Raw genomic sequence first — 19,424 nt, forward strand, 5'->3', positions numbered from 1 at the left:
TGAGTTATACCACAGTTTCAGGGAATAGGTAATGCCTGTCTTATTCAACCTGGAGAATAAAGAGGTAATACTCCCCCAACTCATTTTGCAAGATAACTATAGCTTTGACATCAGAACAACAAGAGGAAGATGAGAAAATAAAATTGCAGAATAATCTCATTAATAAACATAGAATCAGTAATTTTACCTGAACCAAAAGCAGGAAACCAAGTCTATCAAAACAGAAAAATGTGTACAAAATATATGTTTTTGCACAGGTCAAGGATTGGAACATTATGTCTATTGATATAATTTTAAAAATTAACATATTTAAAGAAGAAAAATAAATGCTCATCTTAATAAATGCAGATAAAGCAGTGGATAAAATTTGACAACCTTAGCAAAACAGGAATTTAAGGTTGCTTCCTTAACTTGTGTATACAGTGTGTCTAATACAAACATATAGTAAGCATTGTGGTAATGCTAAAAATTAAAAATGTTTCATGTAAATTCAGGAATACAGTAAAGGTACCTACTATTACTACTTTTATTTCTTTTTTCTTTTTTTAATTTTCTTTTTTTAATTATTTTTTTATTGTTTATATATATAAAAACATATATATATAATTTTTTAAAATTTTATTATGTTGTTAGTCACCATACATTACATCATTAGTTTTTTGTTTTTTAATTTTATTATGTTATGTTAATCACTATACATTACATCATTAGTTTTTGATGGAGTGTTCCATGATTCGTTGTTAGTGGTTCCACTGGGGATCAAACCCAGGACCTTCTGCATGTAAAGCAGATGTGATAACCACTAGGCTATGGAACCACTACTTTTAATCAAGAATGTACTAGAGATGTAGCTGGAATGGTAGGCAAGAGAAAAGAAGATGTAATTGCATAGAAAGGAAGTGTATTAGTCTGCTCAGGCAGCTATAACAAAATATTTGTGTGCCCTAGAGAAATTGTCATGTGTGTGCACTGGGAGTCAGGTAAGAGAATGTTCACAGAAGCACTGCTCATGTCAGCAAAGAAACCAGACAGAGCACGATGTTCATAAATGGTAGAATGGGAAGTATACTAGGAGGAAGTCATAGCATAAAATGCTCTACTTGTTCAACCACATTCATAATATATGCTCCACAGATTGGCATGAATGAAACTCAAAATATTATTTTCTTTGAAGATTTTATTTATGTATTTGAAAGAGAGAGCACGAACTAGAGAGCAGAAGCAGAAGGAGCAGGAGAGGGAAAGGGAGAAGCAGGCTTTCCGCTGAGCAAGGAGCCTGATGAGGAGCTCAAGCCCAGGACCCCGGGATCATGACCTGAGCCAAAGGCAGCCACTTAACCAACTGAGCCACCCAGGCGCCTCCAAAATATTATTGAATGGAAAAAGCAAGGAGCAGACAACCACATTATTTATATATGTAAATTCTTAAAACATATAAATGTAGCAATGCTTGTTCAGGGATACTTGTATATGTACAACAAAATGAGAGAGAATTATAAACAAAAAGAATGCATAAGAATTCAACTGGGACACGTCAAGAGTATAGAGAGATTTCTATTTTTGTTGTTGAAAGTACAGAGACATTTCTATTTTTCTCTTTTATTTCTTAAGCTGCATGTTAGTACATGGGTATTGACTTTTTTGCTATGTATTATATACACATATAGACACACGGAATGTATATGTAAATATATATTATGTTCATTCACATATTTATATCCATTATATTTACTGTTGAGTACATATGTCCTATTTCATAGTAAAACTACAAAGAAAGAAAAAAGTGAAGGTTCCAGCTAGCATAGAAAAGGTTTCCATTGTGCAAGACTGTTGAATCTCAGATCTGTACCTCTGAAACAAATAATGCAATATATGTTAAGAAAAAAAAAAGAAGAAGAAGAAAAAGGTAGCAGGAGGGGAAGAATGAAGGGGGGGAATCGGAGGGGTAGACGAACCATGAGAGACGATGGACTCTGAAAAACAAACAGGGTTTTAGAGGGGAGGGGGGTGGGAGGATGGGTTAGCCTGGTGGTGGGTATTGAGGAGGGCACATTCTGCATGGAGCACTGGGTGTTGTGCACAAACAATGAATCATGGAACACTTCATCTAAAACTAATGTTGTAATGTATGGGGATTAACATAAGAATAAAAAAAAAATGTTCAAAAAAAAAAAAAAAAAAAGAAAAGGTTTCCAATATAAGCTATGGCAGTTGATTCTCAGGCTCTATTTCTTCCCCAAGCCTAGAAGTCACCTTACCTTATGGCTTTATGCTAAAGTAATTCCAAAAAGCCTGTGGCTGGGAATATACACACTTATATGGGTCCACAAAGACACACACACACACACACAGAGTGCAGCCACAATTGTCACAACCATCTTTCCCCCCTCTAGCTCCACTGCTGAGACTAGCAAATTAGCAGACCTCCATCATGGTTGGAAGAACAAAGCCAGCCAAAATGCTGGACCGTCTAGATTTCCTTCTAGACCTGAAGGAGGGGAGGGCTTGGGTACTGGGTGGGGAAACTTGGCAGAGCCTAGGGGGTTTTCATGCAGGAGGGAGCTGTTTGAAGAGCCCTGGAGAATGCTGGCCTGTGGGGAAGGCATGTGTGGGGTTGACCTTCTGACCAGTATCAGGCGTATCAAATGCACTCACCATTCTGAGATTCCTTTTTCCCTTTGACATTGCTAAAAATGGAATCAGCTGCAAACAGTATGTGACTGTGTATGGTAATTTGGGTAAAGCTTGTCAAGTGTAACATTTTGCTGTTTCCAGCAAATGGTATGGTCTGGGATCAAAATATTATTTTTAGGATGAAATGGAGTAGCATTCTGGCAAGCCAGTGCAACCTCAGAAGACTACCCGACCCATTCAAAACGTTGCTTTCTCCCAGGATACCTCTCCAAACCCTGGCAGTGGCTAGGCAGGCCTTTCTAGTAGCTTGCCATGCTGGAGGTAAAAACACGTCACTCAATCAGCATAGAGTCCCAGGAGATTCCCTCTTAGTCAGTCCTAAAGCAGAGTCAGTGAAATTCAGGAGAACTGGGTAGATTTTTAGAGTGATTACAGCTTGTGAAGTCACCATGTACTTTCTATAATTTTTTTCCTTTGAATTGAGACAACAAGTTACATTTAGACCTTTTACAAAAACATAATTTTTGACATGATATGTCTGCCTTTGGTTCATAGTAAGTCTACCTCTGCTAACAAATACACTTAACTTTAGATGTTTTAAATTATAGGAAGTGGAAAACCCAGGAGGAGTACTGGTGATCAGATGTAATAAATTTGTATTAACTCTAATAACGGAGAAGCTTTTAAAGAAAGAAGGGTTCCTTGGGTTTTCTCCTAATCATTCAGGTATGTCACCAGATGTAATAAAATCATACCACATTGTGTTTTATTTTGTCACAATGAATTCTGACCTTGAGGGACATGCCATGATGTGCCTAAGTAATGGAATTGGCTTAAGTAGAGTCTATATTTAATGCCAACCTGGTAAATGGTTAACATGGCTTGAATCTCAAGTTGTCTCAAGTCTATTTGGGCTGCTATAACAAAATATCATAGACTGGGTAGCTTATAAGCCACGTAAGTCTATTTCTCACAGTTCTGAAGGCTAGAAGTCCAAGATCAGGGTGCCAGCATGGTTGAGTGAAGGCTCTCTTCTGGGTGGCAGACTTCTCATTTGCTGTATGTATCCTCACATGGTGGAAGAGAGGCAAGCTAGCTTTCTGGAGGCTCTTTTATGAGAACACTAGTCCCACGCACGAGAGCTCCCCTCTGACCAAATCATCTCCCCAGATGCCCCACCTTCTAACACCATCACCTTGGGCATTAGGGTTTCAACATGAGCTTTAGAGGGACACAGACATTCAGACCATAGCCCTTAGGTTACTCCCTGGATACAAATTCAGGAATATTTGAAAAGTAAGGAAAAGGGGAAAGAAAAGGTAGCAGGAAAGAAATACCTACATTCATATGCTGTATGTATGTATTACTGATGTGTGACCATAAAAGGGGGGGAAGGAGAAAGAAGAGAAGGAAGAAAGACAGAAGGAAAGAGAAGACTAAGACAAAGTGAGGAAAGGAGAGTATGAAGAGGAAAAAAAGCAGCTGAAAGGATCAGGACAGGAAGAAAAGGAGGTGAAACACCTATTTAACACTGTGAACTTAGCAAGTTCCCACAAGCTCCAGGAGGCTCCCAGCAACACCGCCTCCTCCCCCTGGTAGAAGCAGCAAATCAAAGGTTTCACTGCAAAGTATTTTTACTTTTCTTCCCCCAAGAGAAAGCGCTCTATTAGATTAACAAGTAATTTGAGCTTGGAGCCTGCCATAACTAGTCTAATTACCATCTAGTTCCCAGCAAGTGAGGCGAAGGTGCTCTGTATCCTGAGCCCATATGCTCTTGCTTGACTGTCTGATCTGTTCGGCGATGCTCAGACTGACACAAAATAGGTGGCTCACAATCTTGAGGTTTGCCAAAACAGAATTTAATCTAGAAGGTATTTTTTCCCACTGAGCTTTGTTTATTTAACTTAAACACATGCACGTGTGTACACACACCCCCCACACACACACACAGAGTCCTTGAGATTAAGGCTTTTCAAGTAATTAAGCAGAGGCATGTTGTGCATCATTGTGTTTTTCGGTAGCACAATGACATACCAGTGTTTTCAGGCCCATGGTGATGTCCTCTCAATGATCTCAATGATAACAGGACCAACCCTCCACATAATCGCTGGCTAGTTGACTTTGGTGCCCCATCTTTTCTTGTGTTGGCAGCCTTGAAAGACAATGTCACTCTTTCCTCTGGTTCTGAGAACACTGAGATAGGGAGTTTGTTATTTATTTGTTTAAAAAAAAAAAAGAGCTCATTTCAAAAGCAAACAGTGAAGGGGGGCTAGGCTGTACCAGCTAAATCCTACTTTTGTATTTGATGAGCTTTATTGAGGATTTGCATACTCAAAAAGGAAAATTGAGAGACACTCACTCTGCTTCGTGTTATTATTTCATATTCTATCACTGCCCAGTTTGAACTTCTGGAATGTTCCTCTTAATTTTTAAAGTTTTGTCATCCCCATAGGGATACAACCTTAGCAATGTCACCAAAATGAAATGGTGGAAGATAGATTATGTCCTTTACAAATGACATTGGAGAAGAGAAAAAAAAATCATAGTTCCATTGCTAAAAATCTAACATTTGCTTAATGTTGAATTACTTATTATTAGATTATTAGAACATTCTTCGGGGGTTATTGAAAGGAGATCACATAGGGTTACCTGCAAAGTATAGCTCTATGTCTCTCATACTTACATGGTGTCAATCACTGTACTACACAGCTCTACACATTATTTCTTTTAGTCTTCACCACAAACCCCAGAGGCAAAGATCATTATCCCCATTTTATAGATGAATAACATGAAGCTTAAAAAGTAAAGTGACTTGCCAAGGTCATTGGCTAATAAGTGGAAGAGCAGGGATTCAAACCTGGGCTGATGGACTCTAAAACAAGGACTTCTCCTCTCCTCTGCCTAACCTGTGTCCTGGATTAGAGTGTCTGGGTTCAAATCCTGACTCAGCTGTAGCGTATGCATGTGTTACTGATGTATGACCATGAGCTGGCCACTCAACCTCTTTGTCATAAAACGCAAATAATAATAGGAGCATAGAGTTGTGAGAATTAGATGAAATGATACAAGTGCTTAAAACAGTGCACTTAAACCATGTATGATAAGTGCCCATAATGTAGCTACTATTAAAAATGTTTGTAATTAATAAATATAATCACCCTTCATTGTATGGTGTTTATTCCTTTATCCTGGTTCTAACAGATCTATTGTACATGTATCTTTTACTGAAAGCTCACTCAAATCTGTTTTGGAAGCAAAATGGGTATAAGTTACAAATGTGTGAATTAATTTCAAATTTTGTTCCACCAAAGGGCCTGTTGCAGAAATAGTTCCCCGTCCCCTTCCAGTGGACTTGAGCAGGAACTGTTCATCTACATGAGGACACCATCTGGTGGCCCTGAAACGGTGCCCTCACTACATCCCATCACCAGAAAGACAGGCAACAGATGATTATTGAAAATAAAATTTTAGTTGGAAACTATTCGGGAATGGTTCTATTTTCACATATGGACACAGCCTAACTGGAACTGGGGAGATCTTCTCTTTTTGGTTTCTTTTCAAGGTCTTGAGAGGAGCTCTGAAAAACATCTCAGGCCATCTGGCCTATTTTTTCATAATTGTGACTCCTAAAAGTAAATGTGGTCCGAGAAGATATTTGGAATAAAATAAACTAATAAAATCCTTATAACTTCATGAAGTTTTTCTGAGCCTCAATCACTTATTCATTCATTGTTTTTCCTTTATTCTCCCAATCAGTGATTCCGAAGCATCTGTTCTGTACAAAGAAGGGTGATGGTAGGGGAGGATCAGAGGGAGAAGCAGACTCCCCGCCGAGCAGGGAGCCCGATGCGGGACTCGATCCTGGGACTCCAGGATCATGACCTGAGCCGAAGGCAGTCGCTTAACCAACTGAGCCACCCAGGCACCCCCCAAAATAAGCATCTTATTAGGGAACATTTATGGAATCTCTATTTAGCACTAGTTTAAGCAAAGTAAGAAATTTATGGGAACCTGTAAATGAAACATCCAGGGGGAGATCCTAGCCTTAAGTGGGGCTTGATCTGGGGCCTCAAGTGATGTCATCAGGATCCTTCTCTCTGCCTCTCAGCTCTGCTTCCCTCCATGATGGCCCCAGACTCTACAGGCCTCCAGTTTACCCCCTCACAGCTTCAAGGCTGGAGCAGGGAGGGCACACCTCTTTGCCAATTACTCCAGCAGTTTCAGGATTCCCTCTGATATAAGGTATTTGCCTGACTAGGATCTTACACCCATCTCTGACCAGTGGGACCTGGAGCATTTGTCCTCCCCTAGAGTCTGGAATAAGATTCACCTAAAGCTCATAGATTGAGATGGAGAAGTATGGCACCCAGAGGAAAAACAAGATATTGTAACTGGAAAAAGGGAAATGCAAGAAAAAAAACCCAAAGATGTCCATTATGATTAGGTGGCACAGAAAGCTCTCCAAATCCATTCTCCTCTAATATTTAGTTGGGATCAAGGCCCCATTGAATAAAGAAACAAGCTCCAACTTCCCTTGAAGCTAGGTTGGGGATAGGACTAAGTTATGGGGTGTTAGCCGAAGGGTAGTTGGAAATTTCCAGGTATCTTCCTTAAAAAAACAGCCAGTGCTTTCTCTTTGCACCTTTCATCCTCATCCCTCCTCCTTTACTATCTGGCTGTGTTCTGGACCAGAGACAGATGGCCATACCCCAGGACCAGCTAGAAGAAGCCAAAAATGCCAAGGCCAGAATTCAAACAGAGATTGAGTCCAATGTTCTTTCCACAGAGCCATCTTATCAAGGTCTGTACACAAAAGTTTACTCAGCAAAAGACATAAGACAAGTGTACGAAGATCCATCAGAGTGAAATCTGAGTGGGGTCACAGCTCAGTATTGACTTTGTGAACTTTGGAGTGAGAAGCTCCCCTACCTACTAAGTGTAATCGTGGGCAAGTAAATCAACCTTTCTAAGCTCCCATTTCCACATCTATAAAGTGAATAATGATAGCTGCCCTCTACCTTCATCACCTCCTCCACCTCCTCCTCCAAGTTAGAATGTGATAAGTACCAGAAGAAAAAGCACTCAGTGTTTTAGAGAGAGAAGTTAGTTGGAGCTGAGTCTTAAGAATAATGATATTTCTGTTTTTTAGATAATCAAATTATTTTTCTCAGGGTAAATATTTCTAGGGATATATTTTTCCCAAAATAAATTTCTAAGGGTAAATTTTTCTAGGGATAATATTTCTAGGGAGTTGGGTTTAGAAATCTGCATTTAAAACAGAATCTTTGTTGATTCTTCTTCAGGTGAACCATGGACCACATTTTGAGAGACACTTGGTTAGGAGATAACATAGGAGTAATAGGTGGAAGGAGGGAAGGAAGGGCAGAGAAGGAAGAAAAAAATACAGGCAGAAGTTGAATACTGGAAGGTCCCAAATGCTGAGTTACAAAATTTGAACTCAGTAGTTCATGGAGCCATTTCATGTTTTTAATCCAACCTTTGATTTAGGAAAGATAATCTGGTAACTGTACATTGGAAGATTTGAAGGAAGATAACTGAATTAGGTAGATCATGAATGGCTGTTGCAAGGCTAGATAACAGAAACAAATGAAAGAAGTTGGAAAGTTTTTTAAGAATGCTGTTTGGAAAGTGAATGATGATAAACTTAGACTCGAATGCGTTCTACCTAAGATGCCATTGGGACATGTAAGCAGGTGAAAAGGCATATCTACAGTTGTTAAAGGAGAAGTCAATAAAATCTATGTCATCCCCCAAGTTTGGGAACTTTTCTCTTTTAAAATAATAATAATAACAACAACAATAATGGAAGCAATAACAACAATAATAATTGGGGCAAAAAGTGACTGTGGTTATTTCTACTTAGCACATTCAACTACACTGGGGTCATACGGTTGGTTTGAACTTGAACTGTCATCACTCAGTTAGCATGTACGTGAGCTGCCTTCAAGCAGTTGAAGAAAAGTGGAATGTGTGTAACCCAATCCCACCAGTGGAGCCAACCCACAGAGCGCATACAGTTGCCTCTAGCTGAGACCACATGCCCAAGCCTGTAACTCAATAATCTTGTCAAAGTAATTGGCCACAGGTGGTCCACACAGCTGGGTGAACAGCTGAGCCCGTTCACTATTTTTGAGGCTGTCTTAATGAGTTGCTCAAAGTTGGGTATGTATGATCTCTCTACTCCAGTGGTTCTCACCTAGGAGCAATTTTGCCCCTCGGGGAACATATGGCAATATCTGAAGTTGTTTTTTATTGCCACAAGTAGAGGAGGTGATGCCACTGACATTTATGGGGCAGATGCTGGAGATGCTGCTAAATGTCTTACAATGCTCAGGACAGTACCCACATAACAAATAATTACTCAGCCCAAAATGTCAATAAAGCCAAAGTGGAGAAACCATGCTCTATTAAAACACAGACATAGGTTCTGTGTCTTCCTGTAATTTATTTTGTCTAGTAGAACACAATGGCTGTGTGATGATCAGGAACCAGAATGAAGAAGACTTATCCAAGCCCTGAACTTGGAAAAGGTATTAATGGTCCTGAATTTGGCAATAAAAAAATGTATTTAATCTCAGCTCTGTGTGTGTGTGTGCGCGCATGCGTGTGTGTGCATGTGTGTGTGTGTGTGTGAGAGAGAGAGAGAGAGAGAGAGAGAAGTCATTGTGAAAAATAATTTGCAAGCAGAGACAGCAACCAAATCTGAACAAAGAAATTCATTTAATGCTAAGCCCCGACAGCACATGCACAGCAATGCCAAGATAGTGAATGAGGATAAATCTAATCCCATAACCTCCAATAAAATGCACACGAATTGTGTGAAAAAGGCAGAATCCCCCCTCCTCCTCAACAATAATGAACAACAAAAAACTATGCAAATTCAGTCCTTCACAAAAATTCATCCTGTAAGTTTCTATGGATTAACAGTGATCGCAGGAGTAACAAGAATATTGAAAGGAGAGAAGAAATGGCATTCCCAGAAACAATCAGCACTGGCAGCACTTTGCCTCCAAGGTGGGCACTGGGAATTTCCTGATGGGTAGCCAATTATCTGCCCAGTGGGTTGTCCTGGAGTAGACAAGCAGGTAGGGCTCAGCAGGACACAAAATGGTAATAGACAGTATACACCATAGTACAACTCCTGTTCTAGTCTAAACCCCATGAAGTCTGTAGGTAGGAAAGCTCTGGAACTATGGTTTGGAAAGAACAGAAGGATCAGCAAGTCTGGAGGCAATGTGATCAGATTATGAAGAAAAAGTTTTCCTTCCCACTTTACATTGTCCTCTCCCCACCAATCTTACTCCTTAATGCGGTGTCAAGAAAACGACCCCAGCCTCCTTGAAAGCTGGCTAGAATATTCTGAGAAAAGACTATAGAAGCTATCACCTCTAGAATCTGTCACCTTAGGATTGGTGACGACAAGTGAGGAAAATTTTAAGAAATTTGGATGGGGCTTTAGTGGCACAAACTTATTTTCTTGCTGTTCGGGCGGTGGGAAGTCCAGCATGGGTCTCTCTGAGCTAAAGTCAAGGTGTCAGCAGAACTGCATTCCCTCTAGAGGATCTATGGGAGAAGCATTTTCTTTACCAGGTTCTAGAGGTCACCTGCATTCTTTGGCTAATGCCCCATTCCATCTTCAAGGCTAGCAGTGGCCGGTTGAGTTTTTCGTTTCATGGCATCTCTTTCACATTAACTCCTTTGCCTCCTTCTTCCATTTTTTGAGAATCCTTGTGATTACACTGAGCCCACACAAATAATCCAATATAACATTCTTATTTTAAGGTCAGCTGATCAGCAACATAAATTCCATTGGCAGACCTTAATCCCCCACCTTCTCATGTTTTTATATATATAATATATATAATAATTATTTATTTATATTTATATTGATTTATATATTTTTTTTCTGGGGATTTTTTTCTGTAGACGTCTTTGGAGGGCTCATTAATGTACTTACCACAGCTTCCCTATTTGACTTCCCCTTTGCAATTTTGGGTTGGTAACTGATTGAGGGCATGTGCAGTGCCAGGAACTGTCTATAAATAAATATGTGCTAAATGATTGAATTAAGCAGTGGGTGAGGAAGGGAAGTGTTAATATTCGGCTTCCTGACCAAACTTTATAAATCCTGGAAATAAATGTAATTACTAGAACCTCTGAATTCACACCCACACAACTGGCAGCAACCCTCCAGAGACCCTGTGTTCCATCCTGTGGACAGCTTAGTCATGTTTCCGGCTTCACTTCTGACTCTGGTGGCCTCAGCTTCTTGGCCTATCCTGGGTTTTAGTAGTCTGAGACCTGAATGGGCAAGATTGCTTTCCCATCTTCCCCACATAATCAAGACACTCAATTATACAAACCTTGTACTCTTACAGCTCTACCCTTTGTGTTGTTTTAATCACCTTGATTCAGGATGTTTCTTTAAAAAAAAAAAATCCCATGAATTTGTTCTAACTAATTAACCTCTTTCCCATTCATTCCAGTGTTTGGGCTTAGGAGTAGTGACTTGAATGAGGTTGGTAGGTCACTATAGAGTTTTTATTTACTGGACTCCTCTAGGAAGTATTGAGCTATTTTAGACTCAGATTTATTTTCCTATTAGGTTGTGTGAAATTCTGACAACTGTAAAAATAATTATAAGGCTAAAATAGAACATAAATACATGTGTAGAGCCAAAACATTTTATCCTTCCTCAATTAAAAGAAATGATTTGCCCTTTCCTACTAGAGGCTATTAAAGACATATTTAACTCTCTGTGTTCTGTGGGGGACAATTTGATCAATGGAGATTTTGCTGGAAGCATGCACTCCCAAACTGGCTTTCCATCACTAGTCACTTATGTCCAAAGCTACCTCATTTAGATAACTGGTTTACGGTTGTTAATTTTTAATATTAGCCTAATCGAAATACATACCCCAAGTACTGTACTTATTTGCCTAATTCTATAATTCAACCCTTTTCCTCTGATATGTTTGCTCTAAAACAGAGGGAATTATGTAAACATGTGGCTACAAGCTGTGACAGTCATTAATCTTAATATGTTTGGCACCCCCATTCATTAAAGAATTGCAGTTGGCCCAAAGTTACCCAACAATCACTGACAAAGTTAATTGGAAGTTACATATTCCCACACCATCCTTTCTCAGTCTCCAATGAGCGTGCTTACCAGCATCTACCTCCCAGGAGTGACACTGATTGTAGGTAGTACAAGCTACCACTCGTTCGGCTTGAGCCCTTTCTGCAGATCAAGATCTCTGTGATAACTTGTGTACATTTTCACTTAATTCCCTATACTCATAGGAGGTATGTATTGTTGTCCCATTTTATAGGTAAGGAAACTAGAGCTTAGGGACAGTAAGTAATTTGCTGTCATACACTGAAAAATGACAGAGCTAGACAATTTTGTAGAGTTAAGTGATGCCAAAACCCAGATTCTTGACCTCTTATCTAACTCTTAGAGATATGTTTACTATTCTTTAATTAAAATAGGATGTGAATAAAGATTATAATTGGAATTATTTTTCATAACAGAATGGGAAAATATATTTGTGGAATAAAATTTTTAAACATTATTTAAAAATGTTCCTTAGATAATTACTTGCTTTGTAGTATTATCTATAGCCTTTTTGCTGTTAGAATGGCTAGTTAGAACATGCCTCATGTGATTTGCTTTCATCTTGGACTTTCCAACTCAATGCCCCCACTTCACAGTGTTGTTCTGTGCTGGTTAAACCTGTACTGCCATTATTGGGGAGTGGGGGCTCCCCTATACATTTTTTAGTGGTCCTCATCTATCAGTGATGACAGTTTTCAGTTCTGGCTCTCTGCTCTCTGGCCTGCTTGGGTATTCTTTCCTGGGTATTCCCTGTTTCTTGGGTATTCCCTGCTTCTTGTGAATCCGAACCCCATCTCAGGCCCTTTGCCATTCCATTTTCTCCTACATTTTCTTTTCATTTGTTTACTTGCATCCCATCTTTCATGGTCAAGTACCCTCTGTTCTCTCTTGTCTTAATTCAGCAAGCATCTGTTAAGGGCTTATTGTATTTTCAACTTCATGTTCCATGTGCTGTGCTCCAATCTTTCTTCTTTTTTTTTCTTCTCTTTTTCTCACTTTTCTGTGGTTGCACCATTCTTTCAATAAGTAGCAAGTAGGGGTGAGGAGCCAGCTCATGTATGTATATATATGCGGGGAGCAGGAATTGTGGTCCATGGATGCTTAGACCTTCACGTGGCTTGTAGGTCACCCAAGGGCCCTCTCCATCCCTCTGTTCCTCTTCCCTCAAGTCCATAGTATATTTTTCAGAATAGGGTCCAGGATTATTGCCAACAACACTCAGCTCAAGCCAGGAAACCAACCCACTGTAACATTCTCATAGACAACATCATCACTTAGACTCAAAGAAGTTAATATTGGCAGGAAATCTAATGTGGGGAGTAACTTTTCTCTCTCAAACAAGAAAATGCACACTATCTCATAAGGCAGAACAAATTTTATATAACTCTGTGCAGATCTTTCACAAACTTCAATAATACCTGCCCACCTTGTTCTGGGATTCTGTTATTTCATAGAAGAATTGCATTTTTAAAAATTGCTCTTTTTAAAAATTTTTATTTATTTATTTTAATTCCAGTATAATTAGCATTCACTGTTATATTAGTTTCAGGTATAGTATAATGATTCAACCGTTCTATACATTATGCACTGCTCATCATGACAAGTGTACTCTTAATCCCTTTTATTTCACCCATCCTTCCCACCCATCTTTCCTCTAGCAGCCACCAAACTTTTATGGAGTTTGTTCTCCATAAAAAATACTGCTCTTTCATAAAAATATAATGGCTCTAAAATGAGATGCTCTATCTATTCATTCATTTATCCAACAGATATTTATCATGCCCCTTTTATGGACAAGACAAGGTGTTAAGCATTATTGATAATACAAAAAAAATCTGCCACCTACTTCACTATTTTTCTTAGAAACATCCCTGCTTATAAACCCACTGAGAGGTAGATCTAAGAGTTTGCCCAATATTACTGTAGATATTCCATTTGTTACCGGTTGGTCCTTTCTTCTTCACGTTTACCCTTTGGTTCGGAATAATCTAAGTGTACAGCTATTACTTGAGAGTGACTCTACTCCTATAAAGTGACTTCTTCCCTAGAGCAAATTATGGTTTAGGAGAGAGAGGATAGTAATACCTGTTCCTTTTCTTAGGTCCCCAAATTATGGCTCTACTATTTCTTGTAGGAGTAGCAACTAATACAAAGCCTCCGTGGCACCTCACAAAGCTGGCCGATAAAAGAAATGAAGGACGGCTGAGACTTTGAGGGCATTCTCCAAGATAAGGGCAGGCATCATTTCAGAAAAGCCAAAAAGGTGCTAACAATGCAGGAAGTAGAGGCCTTTGTAAGACTGAATGAAGGTGGAATAGGATGGAGAAAGCTACTGCACAAATCATTTGGAAAGCCTTCCTTCTCTGGTGAGTGGCCCACTCAGATAACACTTGAGCTTGTAACAAACCACAGGAAGGACCTACTGACCACAGGTCGTAGGCCCAGCTCCCCTCTGCCCCATGGGCCAAGACTTCTGGGAAAAGAGAAGAAGTTCTTCTCAAATCTTCAGCTTCTTTCCTGGCAACTACCATTGTTCAGTAATTCTGAAAGCCAAAACAACCCCCCTTCATCCCCAGCTCAAGCACAGTTCCCGTCTGACCCCTCCATCTGCACTGATCTTTCTTTTTCCGGAACTGTTTCAGCTCTCATAGTTCACCACTCACTAACACACAATTAAAAATGGCCTTATTCGTCATCTCAAATCCTTTTTGGGAATAAGTCAAGGAATTATTTCATGTTGTCTGTTGTTTCATATGTACTAATCTTCTTTCTTCAGATTAGTAACTCTTTGAGGGCAGAACAAATACCTTACAAATCTCAAAAGTTGGGGTGGATATTATTTCCTAAATTAAAATTTAACTCATTATGGGTCTACAAGTAGCAGTTCATATATGAGAACAATAGGACACAATATTCTTTTTTTTTTTTTCAGATAGAATATTCTAAATTTGAGATGTCTCTGAACATCCATGTGGTCACTATTGTCATGTTTCCTGGGGTCATATTCTCACACTGAAGCCAGCACATTGCTGGGGCCTGCAACGGTCTACTGGGGGACACAAACCATCTAAAAAATATCTTTCAGGGAACTTCTAGCTTCCAGTTCCACATGTAAGGAACTGAGCAGTCACCACTCCATCCTAACAACATATAACAACTTTTCTTAGATCTGTAAGAGAGGAGGACACAGGACAAAGCACTGTCCAAGACTGGAGAGACAGGTTAATACAGGAGACATAGCTTACCAGAACAGAGACTCAGGAGTGGAGACTGTTTGGGAAACCTGTACCAGGTTAGAAAAATCTGAAATGTAATTGATGAATTGCTGGAGATAGAGTGTAGACAAGCCTGAAAGTTAAACATTTTAAAGAGACCCAGTCTTCTGTGAGTTTTACCTCCAGAAGCCTAATCAGGTTCTCACAGTAAATTACGAGAAAATTCCCCTCCTGCTTCTGGCAAGGCTAGGAGAAAAGGAACTGTTTTGAAATATGGCAGAGCACTCTGTTCTTCTTAAGTTCTGATCTCAGGAGAAACTAACTAGGAATCTAACCTGCTAGGATATTATCAGAGCTTAACTCTTCTGGGGGAAGGAAAATACCCAACTCTGTATCACTCTAGCCTTTCATGTGGGAGAAAGGAAACATTCAACTATGGTCTACCCTAGCCATCTTGTCCCACCTAAAGGGGGAGAAAAAAAAATCCCTGAGAAACAGTTGTGATAGTCACAGTCCAAGGGCTCATTAAAAAAATTACAACTAATCACAGGACTACAGACTCATTCCTCTCTCCCCACACCTGACAGCCACATTATTAAATGTCCTTTTACCTGGCACATCATGCCTGACTATCAAGACAAAATTACAAGGCAGGCTAAAAGGAAAAAAAAAAACAAACCCACAATTTGAAGAGACAGAGCAAACACTGGAACCAGACATGGCAAGAAAGTTGGAATTATAAGACTGGAAATTTAAAACAACTATGATTAATATGTTAAGGTCTTTAATGGATAAAGTAGACAGTGTGCAAGAACAGGTAGGCAATGTAAGTAGAGAGATAAGAATTCTAGGAAAGAACCAAAAAGAAATGCTAAAGATCAAAAACACTGTAACAGAAATGAAGAATACCTTTGATGAGTTTATTAGTAAAATAGACATGGCTGAAGAAAGAATCTCTGAACTCAAGGATATATGATTAGAAACCTCCAAAACTGAAAAGCAAAGAGAACAAAGACTATAAAAACAGAACAGTTCTGGAAGCCAAGAAGTCCAAGATCAAGGCACCAGCATGGTCACCTTCTGATGAAAATGCTCTTCCTATTTCATAGCCAATGCCTTTTCTTTGTGTCCACACGTGGTGGAAAGGGCAAGGTATCTCTGTGGGTTTCACTTACAAAAATACTAATCCTCTTCATGAAGATTCCACCCTCATGACCTAAGCACTGTCCAAAGGTCCCACCTCCAATGCTGTCATCTTTGGGGGTTATGATTTCAACATATGAATTTGGAAGGGACACAAACATTCAGATCATAGAAGAGATTAAGTAGGAAAGAAAGAGAAAGGACATAATGACTAATAACAGAAGTGAAAAAGACATCACTACAGATTTTGTGGACATTAAAGGGATAATAAAGGAATACTATGAACAACTCTATGCCCACAAAATTTAATAACAAATTTGACAACCTAGATGAAATACACCAATTCTTTGAAAGATAATCTGCCAAAATTCACACAAGAAGAAAAAAACCATTTGAGTAGTTCCTATATTGATTAAGGAACTAAATAAATAATGAATAACCTTCCAAAATAAAAAGCAGCAGGCCAAATGGATTCACAGGTAAACTTAACCAAACATTTAAGAAATAAATATACTAATTTTCTGCAATCTCTTTCAGAAGCTAAAAGCAGAGGGAATACTTCCTAACTCATTCTATGAGGCCAGCCAAAACAGACAAAGACATTACATAAAAAGAAACTGCAGACCAATATCTCTCATGAACATAGATGAAAAATCCTCAACAAAATATTAGCAAATTGAATCCACAGTGTATAAAAAGAATTATAGTGCACAACCAAGTGGAATTTATCCCAGATATGCAAGGCTGATTCAATGTTCAAAAATCAATTAATGTAATTCATCATATCAACAAGCTCTAAAAGAAAAATCACATGATCATATCAATTGATGCAAAGAAAAAGCATTTGACAAAATCCAACACCAATTCATGATAAAAACTCTCAGTAAACTGGGAATAGTTTATTTCTACAACATGACAAAGATTATCTATAAAAAACCACAGCCCACAACATATTTAATGGTAAGAAAGTGAACGCTTTCCTGCTAAGATCAGGAACAAGGCCAGGAGGTCTTCTCTCACCACTCCTTTTCAACATCATACTGAAAATTCTTGCTAATACAATAAGACAACAAGAGGAAATAAAATTATACAGATTGCAAAAGAAAGAAATAAAACTGTCTTTGTTCACAGATGACATGATTGTCTATGTAGAAAATTCAAATATTTGACAAAAATCTCCTGAAGCTAAAAAGCAATTATGGCAAGCATACAGGGTTAATATGTAAAAGTCATTTATTTCCCTACATATCAGCAATGAACAAGTAAAACTTGAAATTCAAAACACAATGCCATTTATATTAGCACCTCAAAAGTTAAGCACTACATCAAAATCTAATGATGTAATGTATGGTGATTAACATAACATAATAAAATTTTAAAAAAAATTAAGCACTTAGGTGTAAATCTAACAAAATATGTACAAGATCTATATGAGGAAAGCTATAAAACTCTGATGAACAAAATTAAAGAACAACTAAGTAAATGGAGAGATATTTCATGTTCATTATTAGGAAGACTCAATATTGTCAAGTTGTCAGTTCTTCTCAACCTGATCTACAGATTCAGTGAAATCCCAATTAAAATCTTAGCGAGTTATTTTGTGGATATTGACAAACTGATGCTAAAGTTTATGTGAAGAAGCAAAACCCAGAATAGCCAACACAGTGTTGAAGAACAAAGTTGGAGGACCGACACTACTCAACTTCAAGTCTTACTATAAAACAACAGACTCAAGACACTGCAGTATTGGTAAAGGAATAGACAAACAGATCAACAGAGCAATAGAAACTTCAGAAATAGACCTACATAAATACAGTCGATTGATCTTTGACAAAACAACAAAGGTAACACAAAGGAGACAAGACAGTCTTTTCAACAAATGGTAGAGGAGCAACTATTCATCCACATGCCAAAAAAAAAAAAATATATTAATCTAGACACAGACAGAATTAACTCTTCACAAAAATTGACACAAATGATCATAGACCTAAGTATAAAATGCAAAACTACAAAACTCCTAGAAGATAATAACATAGGAAAAAACCTAAATGACCTTGGGTATGGCAATGACTTTTTAGATATAACATCAACGGCACTATCCATCAGGAAAAAATGATAAGTTGGACTTCGTTAAAATTAAAAACTTCTGCTCTGCAAAAGACACTGCCAAGAAAGTGAAGAAGTAAACACAGAGTATGAGAAAATGTTTGCAAAAGACATATCTGATAAAGGACGGTTGTCCAAAATCTACAAAGAACTTTTTAAAATTCAACAATAAGAAAACAAACAACCCAATTTAAAAATGGGCCAAAACTTTAATAGATACTTCATCAAAGAAGAGATACACATAATGTTCCACATCATATGCTTTCAGGAAAGTGCAAATTAAAACAACAATGAGATATCACTACACACCTATTAGGATGGCCAAATGCTAGTGAAGATGTGGAGCAACAGGAACTCTCATTCATTGCTGGTGAGAATGTAAAATGGTAGAGCTACTTTGGAAAACAGTTTGGTGGTTTCTTATGAAACTGCATATACTTTTATTATACCATCTTGGTATTTACCTAAAGGAGTTGAAAATTTATGTCCACACAAAAAACGACAAATATTTATAAGCAATTTTATTCATAATTGCCAAACTTGGAAATAACCAAGATATCCTTTGGCAGGTGAATGGGTAAACTGGTACATCCAAACAATGGAATATCATTCAACACTAGAAAGAAATGAGCTATCAAGCCATGAAAACACATGGAGCAAATTTAAATGCATATTACTAAGTGAAAGAAGCCAATCTGAAAATTTACACCACACTCTGAAAAAAGCAAAACTATGGAGATGGTTAAAAGATCAGTAGTTGGTGGGGAGGAGGAGGGATGAATAGGCAGAACACAAATGATACTTAGGGCAGTGAAACTACTCTATATGATACCATAATGATAAATACATGTCATATACATTTGTCCAAACTCATAGAATCTACAACACCAAGAGTGAACCCAAAGGTAAACTATGGACTTTGGGTGTTAATGATGTGTCCATGTAGATTCGTCACTTGTAACAATTGTACCACCTTGGTGGGGGATGTTAATAACAGGGGAGGCGATGCACGTGTAGGAGCAGGGGTATATGGGAAATCTCCTTACCTTCCTCTTAATTTTGCTGTGAATCTGGAGCTGCTTTAAAAAAAAAAGAAAGACTTTTAAATAAGTAAACATAAAAAAAAAAAAACCCACTTTCCAGGAGCATTGGTTTTATTCCATGGTAAATAATCGAAACATTGATGC

At 38.3% G+C, this 19,424-nt stretch overlaps 1 non-coding gene across 1 annotated transcript; it reads right to left on the minus strand.

Moving 5' to 3' along the window:
* Positions 1 to 744: 744 nt before the first annotated feature.
* TRNAV-UAC lies at positions 745 to 817 on the minus strand. Its single transcript has one exon. It is a non-coding gene; the product is annotated as a tRNA-Val (tRNA).
* Positions 818 to 19,424: the final 18,607 nt, after the last annotated feature.

Source organism: Mirounga leonina, unplaced genomic scaffold (genome assembly GCF_011800145.1).
Source record: "Mirounga leonina isolate KUSES-001 unplaced genomic scaffold, KU_Mleo_1.0 Mir_91, whole genome shotgun sequence".
NCBI lineage: Eukaryota > Metazoa > Chordata > Mammalia > Carnivora > Phocidae > Mirounga > Mirounga leonina.